Below are 10,551 nucleotides of genomic sequence, written 5' to 3' on the forward strand. Positions count from 1 at the left end.
GCAGTTTTTAACACAATTGCTCTGTAATACAGCTTGAGGTCAGGGATGCTGATTCCCTCTGAAGTTCTTTTATTGTTGAGAATAGTTGTCCCTATCCTGTTTTTTGTTGTTGTTGTTGTTGTTATTTCAAATGAATTTGAGAATCGCTCTTTCTAACACTATGAAGAATTAAGTTGGAATTTTGATGGGGATTGCATTGAATCTGTAGATTGCTTTCAGCAAGATGGCTATTTTTCCTATATTAATCCTGCCAATCCATGAGCATGAGAGATCCTTCCACCTTCTGAGGTCTTCTCCAAAGACTTGAAGTTCTTGTCATACAGATCTTTCCCTTGTTTGGTTAGAGTCACACCAAGATACTTTATATTATTTGTGGCTATTATGAAGGGTGTCGTTTCCCTAACTTCTTTCTCAGCCTGTTCATCCTTTAATTATAGGAAGGCCACTGATTTGTTTGAGTTAATTTTATATCTGGCCACTTTGCTGAAGTTGTTTATCAGCTGTAGGGGTTCTCTGGTGGAGTTTTTTGGGGTCACTTAAGTATATTATTATATCATCTTCAAATAGTGATATTTTAACTTCTTCCTTTCCAGTTCATATTCCTTTTTACCTCCTTTTGTTGTCTAATTGCTCTAGCTAGAACTTTAAATACTATATTGAATAGATGGGGAGAGAGTGGGAAACTTTGTCTAGTTCCTGATTTTAGTAGGATTGCTTCAAGTTTTTCTCCATTTAAATTGATGTTGACTACTCTTTATTCTATTGTCTACTTGATCTATATGTAGAAAGACTGTCAATCCTATACCATGGTGGAACTGATCTTTTCTCTTTATAATCTTTAAAAAATTAAATATAAATATAATTACATTATTTTCTCCCTTACCTTGCCTCTTTCCAACCTCTCCCAGGAACCCCCAGCTTTGCTTTCTCTTGAACTCATGGCCTTTTAAAAATTGCTGTTCTAACAAAAGTGCATGTGGCTGTGTGTGCACGTACATGTGCAGCCTCCCCCCCCACAACTGCTAGTCTGTTTAATGTTACTTTTATGTATATGGTTTCAGGGCTGATCTCTTGATATTAAATAATCAATTAGGAAGATTATCTCTGCATAAGAATAATTGTTTTTCTTTCAGCAGTTATTAGATGTTTGTAGTTTTTTTGTCTATAGGTGGGGCTCAGTGAGTTTTCATGTTAGCATGTCTACTGATATTGTACTTGTTCAGATCTTGTTCAGGCAGGCATGGTATTGAGGTATTGTGTGTGCTGTTTCCCTGTCATTTCTAGGAGACACAATCTCACATCAGATTTTTCTATTTGTTTAGCTTGCATAATCTTCCTGCCCTCTCTTTTGTGATGTTCTCCAAGCCTTAGCTCTATGTGCTTTGATGCAGATTTACCTGTTGGTTCTGTGTACCCCATAAACATGCATTTTCTGCATTTCAACTGATTGTGGTCTTCTGTAATGATCTGCTTTTGTTTCAAAGAGAAGTTGTTTTGAAGATGGGTAAGAACCACACTTATTTGTGGCTATAGAGATAACTATTTGGAGTACAATTAAAAATTCAACTGGATTAGTAAAGTGATGGTAATAGATTCTCTTCTAAGATCCGAGACCCTATTAGTAATAGGTACTTGGCTAGGTTTACAGTACCTGACATGATCTACCTCCCACTGAGTGGACCTTAACATGCAATTAGAGAGCTCTTGCTTACCACCAGAATTTTAGTGGCACCACTGCGCCATTGAAGATATCTTGTCATGCAGGCCAGCTGGTCATTGTTTTAGTTTATAGAAATGAAAGGTAGGTATGATGACTAGTTGATTCCCTTTCTTGGAAGTTTGCATAGCATCTTCGAATAATATAAAATCTAGTCCTCAGGGAAGAGGCTTTCAAGTAAGCTCCAGCTGGGTTCTCCTGCGTCTGAAGTGTGTAATGTCTCCAGCAATGGGAACTTACCTTCTATCTCTAGGAGGCAACCAAGTAACACAAATAGCTTATACAGTTTAGGAATCTCTTGAATTCCCCTGACCAAAATCTCATACATGGTCTTGGGGTTTTTGTTAGATGGTTTATGTCTCTTGGGGGGAAGCATTGTCAGCCCAAGTAGCACAAATTCATCTAAATTATATATATATAATATATATATGTAATATATATACATATACATATATATAATAGTTTAAGTAAGTATATAATAATAATTTCTGATTCCCTTTTCATATATCTTGGCACTGTTGATGAGGCCAAGATTAGATAGGCCATGGATGTCAAGTAAAAAAAGTCTGCTATTGGGCTGGTGAGATGGCTCAGTGGGTAAGAGCACCCGACTGCTCTTCCAAAGGTCCAGAGTTCAAATCCCAGCGACCACATGGTGGCTCACAACCATCCGTAACGGGATCTGGTGCCCTCTTCTGGAGTGTCTGAAGACAGCTACAGTGTACTTACATATAATAATAATAATAAAAAAGTCTGCTATTTTTATGCTTTGTGAATATAGAAATAAGATGACTCTTAATATCATACTGCTATATATGCACAGATCAGTGCATTGCCTTAACTCTCATCAGAGAAAGCTCTTCTTGCAGTAGACTGGAAAGAAGTAAAAATATGCATGTAAGATGATTATTGAAAGGTGTGTGCTGATTGCAGTCCTTTTTGATGTTTGCGTTCTTAGTCGTACTTTGCGTTTCAGTAATTACAGAGTCATTTGTTATCTTCCTCCAGACTCTTGGCTGCTTCTTCCATCATCAGTCGCAACTCTTGCTTTCTGTACGCTGTTTGGGACTGGTCTGCTGGCTATGATTTATTTCAGCCTGTTTGGAACAAGAATTGCATTTTTGTTCTCCTTAAACAATGGAAGATAGTTTTGCTCTTGTTGGTATAATAATATAGGTTGGCAGTCTTTTAGAATTTGGAGTGTATGGGTCATGGCTTTTCTGACTTTCAAAGTTTTCATTGAGAAAAAAAAAAGCTGTTACTTTGATTGGCTTTTCATTTATATAAAATCTGTGGTTTTTATTTTGCAGCTTTTTAACAGTTTTTCTTTGTTCTGTGTATTTAGTGTTTTAACTATTATATAATGTAGTGGTTTTCTTTTCTGTCTTTTCTACTTGGCTTTCTATATGCGTATTGAATTCATGTGGGTATATTTTTCCTTAGTTTGGAGAAATTTTCTTCTATAATTTGCTGAATATCTGGTTTATGCCCCTGCAGTGGCATTTTCTTCTGTATCTATGCCTATAATTCGAAGATTTGGTCATTTGGTGGTGATTCACATTTCTTGCATGTCCCTTTCCTATGTTTTTTTAAAAAAAGGTTCATATTCTTTGTTTCTTTAGTCTAGTCTCTCTATTTGAGATGGAAATTGAAGTCCATCTCAATTTCCCTTGATATTTTTAGTTGAGTCATTGAAAATTTCCACTTTGTGGTTGTTTGAAATAGATGTCTCTTGAATGCCTGTCCTCAACTGGTGACACTTTTAGGGGAGGCTTTAGGAGGTGTGTGTGCTTTTGTTGTAGGAGGTTTGTCATTGGTGGAAGGTTCGGAGAGGTTAGACTCATGTCAGTTGTAGTTCTCCATCCTAATGGTTCAAGACGTGCTCTCAACTGTTTCTGCTTTCATACCTGCCTGCTGCGGTGCTTCCCTTCTATGATGGTGGTAAAGCCTTATACCTCTGGAACACCAAGTCTAAGTAAATGCATCATTCTTTATAGGATGAAATTGCCTTGGTAATACTGTTTTATCACAGCAACAGAAGAGTAACTATCACAAACTCCATTTGAGTACTTTAGTGTTCCTATATATTTATTGATTTCAGTTTTCAAATTCTGGATTGTCTTTATTGTTTCATTGATCCCCATGGTTGAATTTCCTTGGGCATCACTCAGCCATTTATTCTCTTTAATTCTTGTAACATTGGGCTGTTTCTTTGTGTCTTCTTTAAACACCTTTGACATTTTATGTCTTGGGATTCATCTTAAATCTCCATTCAGTGGATTTTTGTTTGTTTGTTGTTTTGTTTTATTTTAAATTTTTTTAAAAGATTTGTTTATTTATTTTATGTATATATGAGTAGTAGCTGTATAGATGGTTGTGAGCCTTCATGTGTTGTTGGATATTGAATTTAGGACCTCTGCTCACTCTGGTTGGTCCCTGCTTGCTCTGGTCAACTCTGCTTGCTCAGTCCCTGCTTGCTCTGGCCCAAAGATTTTATTTATTATTGTAAATAGGTACATTGTAGCTGTCTTCAGACCTACCAAAAGTGGGCGCCAGATCTCATTATAGGTAGTTGTTAGCCACCATGTGTTTGCTGGGATTTGAACTCAGGACCCTTGGAAGAGCAGTCAGTGCTCTTACCCGAGGAGCCATCTCACCAATCTCTTTTGTTTTGTTTTAAATAGAAGTTTCTTATATCACTTAGGTCAAATGTAAACCAGGAACAAGAATTGAAATTCAAATCCTCATGATCTAGTTTTGCATCTACTGTTAACTTACAATGGGTGAAAGTGAAAAATCACTCCCTCAATCTGTTAATGATACATGTCTACAAATAATCATGATCCAATAAGTTTATACTTTATAATTGTCATAGATACAAGACGATGGGGAATTCTGGTGGGGTGAGGTTATGTCAGAAAACTGCAGCTGATTTATAAGTCACTCCCTAAGCAGAAAAAGGAGAGAAAACTATGTAAGTAAGGCCTAAAGGGTTGCACTCAGAAAAGAAAAGAAATGATGCACAATAAAGAATCTTTTCTGCCCACTCATTATGGTCACAATTTTTAAGTATCATTTCAAAATAACATTTGTATGCAAGTACATTGCCACGAATGAGCCACACAGAATTAAATTGCCTGTAGTTTTGGACACTAGAGATTTTGTTCACAAACAAAACGCAGAAGCAAGAGCCATGCCAGCTTCTTCAGCCATATAACTGGGAGGATGAGCAAGTACAGACTGAGACTTGGCAGCACAAAGAATTTCATCCCCTTTTTCATGTATCTGCTTTATTGTTCTATATTTCCAGTTAATTAAATTTATAGTCAAATATCCAATGGTTAGAACAGTGGAAAGAGGACTACAAAGTCATTTTACATATTCTGAAAAAATACTGACAGGCTATCAGTCATAAAGAAAAACCGTCTATGAAGCTATTAACATAGAAATTAACTAAAAAAATATGTCCTGGGGCTGTTTTTTCTAAGCACAGATGCACAGACAAGGTTGGTAGCTTAAACAAAGGATGAAGAATTGGAGATGAAGAATGGTTCAGAGCTCTTTAATGCATATACATAGTTTAGGAATATTCACCTTTAGGAAGAGAGAATGATCTATTTGGTTGCAATATCTCGATGAAGTAATCAATGTGTTAATTGCTCATTTATTTCTCTAATAAGTATTTATTGAAGGTTTGAACATTATCTACACTAGAGTATAGAGAAGTTGATCAAATACACGTATACATTAAGTTCAATGAGTAACCATGAGGACCCCGATGAGAAATCACACTGTTTCCTTTTATTGTGATACATGCTAGGTTAGGTAAGATTGAACTAGCATGAAAACAATAACTAGTGCCAGTATACACTTTCATACAGTGTGTCTACATATCCAACAGGAAGGAGAGTTTACATGGGAATGGCTTGTATACCTTTGCAGGAGCTTTTCCCCTGCAGAAACAGACACATGTCTGACTCACCATCGAGGACACCATTGACAAGCCAAGAAAATATGATGCTACTGAAGTCCACTGTGAGGAGCCAATGGTTTTTTGGCTTACTTAGAACGTGTGGATCAGATGATTCTTACAGGAGACTGGGTAACCCCAAAGTAGCTGTATGAGTGACAGTGTCACCCCAGCATGGATGATGACTTCTAGCTACACAGATTGCTAACGTATGTTAACCTTCCACACTTTATACCCTAGAGACCATGAGGCTATGTTCAATTAGGGAAAAAATTGGGACGTTCAAGAGAGACGGGTGAGACATCAGGTGAGGGTCTGATGACCTTCTGTATGTCCTCTTTCTATGAAGGACTCTCAACAGCCAGCAGGCTTGATTGTGAGGGTCCCTTAGAAGCAGTCACAGGTGCTCTGATGAAGATGACAGAGTCACACTCAGAGGATGACCCTACAATGTATACACAAATATTTAAATGAACGTGTTAACAGTCTAAGCTACTTTGAGCTTCTTTATAGAGTTGTAGGAATGGGCTACAGTCAACACTAGCGAGGTTTTCACTGTGATTTGGGGATTATGTGGTAGAGAGTCTTGTGTTGTGGGAAATAATAAAAAACGCAATTCACACTATGCTGGCAGGCCCCCGCACTGGCAGGCATGGCCAGCCTGCTCTCATCTCGTGGAGACTCTCTGACGCAGAGCTCCGAAATCTCTCTACCCAGCTTGCTAAGTTCCCACTGGCTGGTCAGTACTACACCAACCCCACACTTCAAAATTCCCATGGCCTTTTTGGGTTCACTTCTTGCAAACCCATGCTTCGCCATTGCACTTTTCTCTCTGGAACCCAGTTGAGCCACAGCGCAAAGGAAAACACCACACAAACTTAGTTCAGAATCAGTGGTAACTCGGTCTCTGGGCGCAACAATTAGAATCCTAATTTTCTAAGCTATAATAAATAGAACTCCTCCAGTGGCGAATTCTGGTGGATTCGCCATCTAAACCAGGTGTCACTTGTAGCTACATCTTGTTGTTCCCTGCTGTCCCGTGCAAGAGGCCATTGTCCTCGCCTCCTCTTTTCTTCCTCCCTCCAACCCGGAAGTCCCACCTACTCATCCAGTGATTGGTTTCTTTATTCATTAGAAGGGTCACATGAACTCCTGAGTACATGATTCACTCCTTGTCCAGATTGCCCCTCTTAGAGAAGTTGAATTAACATCAAAATATAAACAGCACTGGGGTTATTCACAACAATCTTGTTGGTGGAGACTACACTAAGATATTTTAAAAGAGATAATTTTAAAAATTTAATCTTTTTCATATATGAACACAAGGCATTTAATCATATTTACTTCCCATTCTCCCTCCAGCTCCTCTTGGATCCCTCCCAGATGTCCCCTCTGAAATTCATGCGATGTGTTTGATCTTTTTAAAATCTCACTGAGTCTAATCAGTGCTGCTCACATCTGCATGAGTGTGAGGTCATTCATGGGAATATGAACAACCGGCCAGAACCAAGACCAAGTCTCCCTCCTCTAGCAGGCATCGATTGTCAATCACTCTTCTGCTGGAGTGGGATCTCACGTACCCTCTCCTCATCTCGCTGGAATGTTGGGTAGAGGTTGATTTTGTTCATTCTTCATCTATCACTCTGGGTAGCTTTCTTGCTGGCCCTATCTGGCATGTTCTGCTCATTCAGTTTTCCCCACTCTTCTTCATTTTCCTTCTTCCCACATCATACTCCAGCATGCAAATGAACACCAACTCCCATACCCTTTCCCTGGTTCAAGCAGGAGCAAAAATGACTGCCACTACCACAACAACAGAAGCATATTTTTGTTCTTTATATGCCACTGATTAATCACACACACACACATACACACACACACACACACACACACACACTTCCCACAAACCATTCTGTGGTATTTACTCAGTCTAAATTGAAGCTATTTGAATTGGTTGTCTCTAAATCATGTTCTATTTAATGTTACAGGCATTTTATTTTATTTTATTATTTTATTTTATTTTATTTTATTTTAGTACTTTAGGACTTTCAGTAAACATTGACTAGGAACTAACTCCTCCTCCATACAAGTCCTTCATGCTCACATCAATCCTGCTCGCTTCACCTCTCTTGCTTTTAACTCCTTTTTTTTTTCTTCAGCTTCTGCTTTCAGATCTGTCTCTGCCTCCCACAGATTTTTCTTTTCACATGCACTAGCTTTGAGACAGAAGCACAGAAGGCAAGGTTTCTGTATGTGCTGAACTGTCACCCCGGCAAGTCAGAGAGGAGAATGAGGGACTCATCCATCAGGCAGCCCAAGTCACTGCTCTTGGGCACCACCACAGGGCCACATTGTCCATATAACTAACTGCTGTCCTCTTGAAGTTGTGTACTCCTCACTGCTAGGACACACTCAGATGTTAGACCCATGGAGGACCTCAGAGCATAAGTCTAGCCTTTCCATTTCAGAGAAACACTGCTTTGGAAAGTCTCAGCTTGTGAGATATAAACATGAAATCGTTAGCTCTGAACCACCAACCAGGGAGCCTTCATGGGCCTGACATATGTTGTAATGTGTATTTTGGTCTTCTTGTGGGACTCCTAACAGTGGAAGCTGGGGCTGACTCTGTTGCCTCTTCTTGGGACCCTTTTTCCCATACTGTGTTGCCTTGTCTAACCTTAATAGAAGAAGAGGTGCTAGACTCATTGTAAGGTGATATGTCATGGCTAGTTGATATGCATGGAAGGCCTGCTCTTTTCTGAAGAGAAATGGAAGAAAGAGGGATTGGGTCAGAGGAAAGGGGAATTGATGGAGAGGGATAAGAGGAGAGGAGGGAGGGGGAACTGTAGTAGGGATATAAAATAGATTAAAACAAAAAGAAAAGTGATCCATCCAGCCCCACCCCCCAAAAAATTAGTGCTGTGGTCCTATTCTTATAAGGCAGTAGGCTTGCTCAATGACATGATAGGCCAACTCCAAGGCCATTTGATTGCTTCTCATAACTAATAAAAGAGTCCATTGAGGTTAATAAACCCAAATCTGTTAGTTTCAAATTTTAACTTTAAATCTCACTTAAAATTGTGTGCCCAGTCCAGTATAGTATACATCTCTACTTGCCACCTGCATAGAATAAGCTGATAGTTCCAATGTCCTGATGCATGTGGGAGGTGGGAACCTATACTTCTTTTCTCCTTACATCATCCACTTGTCTGGGAGGAGAAATAGAGAATGAAAACTAAGGTAATTATCCATAACGAACTTTGTTTTGTCATAACTGCTCTTCTGCATACGAACCCCACATTGTAACGGAAGGTGAAGGTGTAGTGGGGTTTCATTTGTATTAGGTGTCACTGTTAGTTTGACGTTACTGAATTACTTTTCTCATTTACTTATTTTTTAAGTGTTGTTCTTTGGGTTTTTCCATTGTAGGGTCTCCATCATTTCACCCATCTCTGACTGCATGAAGCCAACTCTACAGCCTTTCATTATTGTAGGACCCATTCACCAAATTCCATGTCTCCTGGAGTAAATATATCTGAGTCTTAAGCCTTCAGCACTTTCTATTATATATGCTTAGTTTATTGGGCAATTAAATAAATGCCACATGAAGTGATAACTGCATAGGCTAACCCCTTGCACCCTTTTTGGGGACCTATCATTCCTTCTCCACTATTTCCTCAAGCAAAACTGAATGCTCTGGTAATATAATGCTTTATAGTTAAGGCAAAATTTAAGTGTGAGATCTCAACTTCTTGAAGTTGGGAAGAAGGGTTTAATCACCTCAACTTGTATAGTAATCATGTTGTAATAATATGTCTAATGTGTTTGTTTCCCGCGTTTAAGATTTTGGCCATTCAGACTTAGATCTCTAAGCTTCAAATATTGAGTCCGCAAATCACCTTGACTTCTGCTTCTCATGAGAACCAGAGTACAAGCAGAACTCACTCCATAGGCTCCCTGTGAGTAAGCGGTTAAAGCGCAATGTCTGATACTAAATACTCACCAAATGCTATGAATCATTGTAATTGTTCGATATTTATTATTTTTTACTGAATCATGTTTCAATCTCCCCATATTATTTTTTCCTGTAAAACTCAAGGTTTTTTTCCTCAAGGCAATACATTTAGGAGGAATAAAAAGCATTATTTTTCTTACTCTACATCATGCTCGGTATGTTTCTATGCACATAGCAGCTGTTTAATAAGTAAAAGACAAACTAAACAAAAACCACAAAAATTCAACTTTATACAATTTTTTTGCTCTAATGTACTTTTATGAAACTCAAATAAGTTCTTATTTTATTAGTAAGTCAAAGGATAATATAGTGTAGAAGGCATCTCACACAGTTTTTCATAGCATGCTAAGGTGTTGTATTATGTAGAAGAGTTGCTGAAAACAAACCTTGTGGAATACACTAAGTACAGAGCCTGTGCACAATGCCTCCCCACTCCAAGGTTTCTTTTTAGTCAAGTTTTGCCATGAATCTGACTTGGAAATGTTCAGCACAGTTTTTTCCTCTGGCATTTTGCATATTTTCTCTCTTAACTTCGTTCTAGGAACCACTGGGAATAATCTTGTCTTATCTATATTCACTGTTGATTTTATTTACTCGAAACTTAACTTATATTTTCAATTATTTGTTGGACTTCAAATGTTTGTGCTTTGGCAACGGAGTTTGTATAATTTGAGGGTTTCTCCTAAAGAATTATCCTTTTAGCACTTTTTTTTTTGAAATAACGAAGATTCAAAACTTAAACTTCTCAGTGTATTATGGCAGAAATACCTGTGTTCTTCTCAAGAAATATTTATGGGTGAAAACAGCTTCCCTTATTTGTGGAAAGACCAATGTGTTTAATCTTCTACT

The sequence above is a fragment of the Mus caroli genome, chromosome 1 (genome assembly GCF_900094665.2).
Source record: "Mus caroli chromosome 1, CAROLI_EIJ_v1.1, whole genome shotgun sequence".
NCBI lineage: Eukaryota > Metazoa > Chordata > Mammalia > Rodentia > Muridae > Mus > Mus caroli.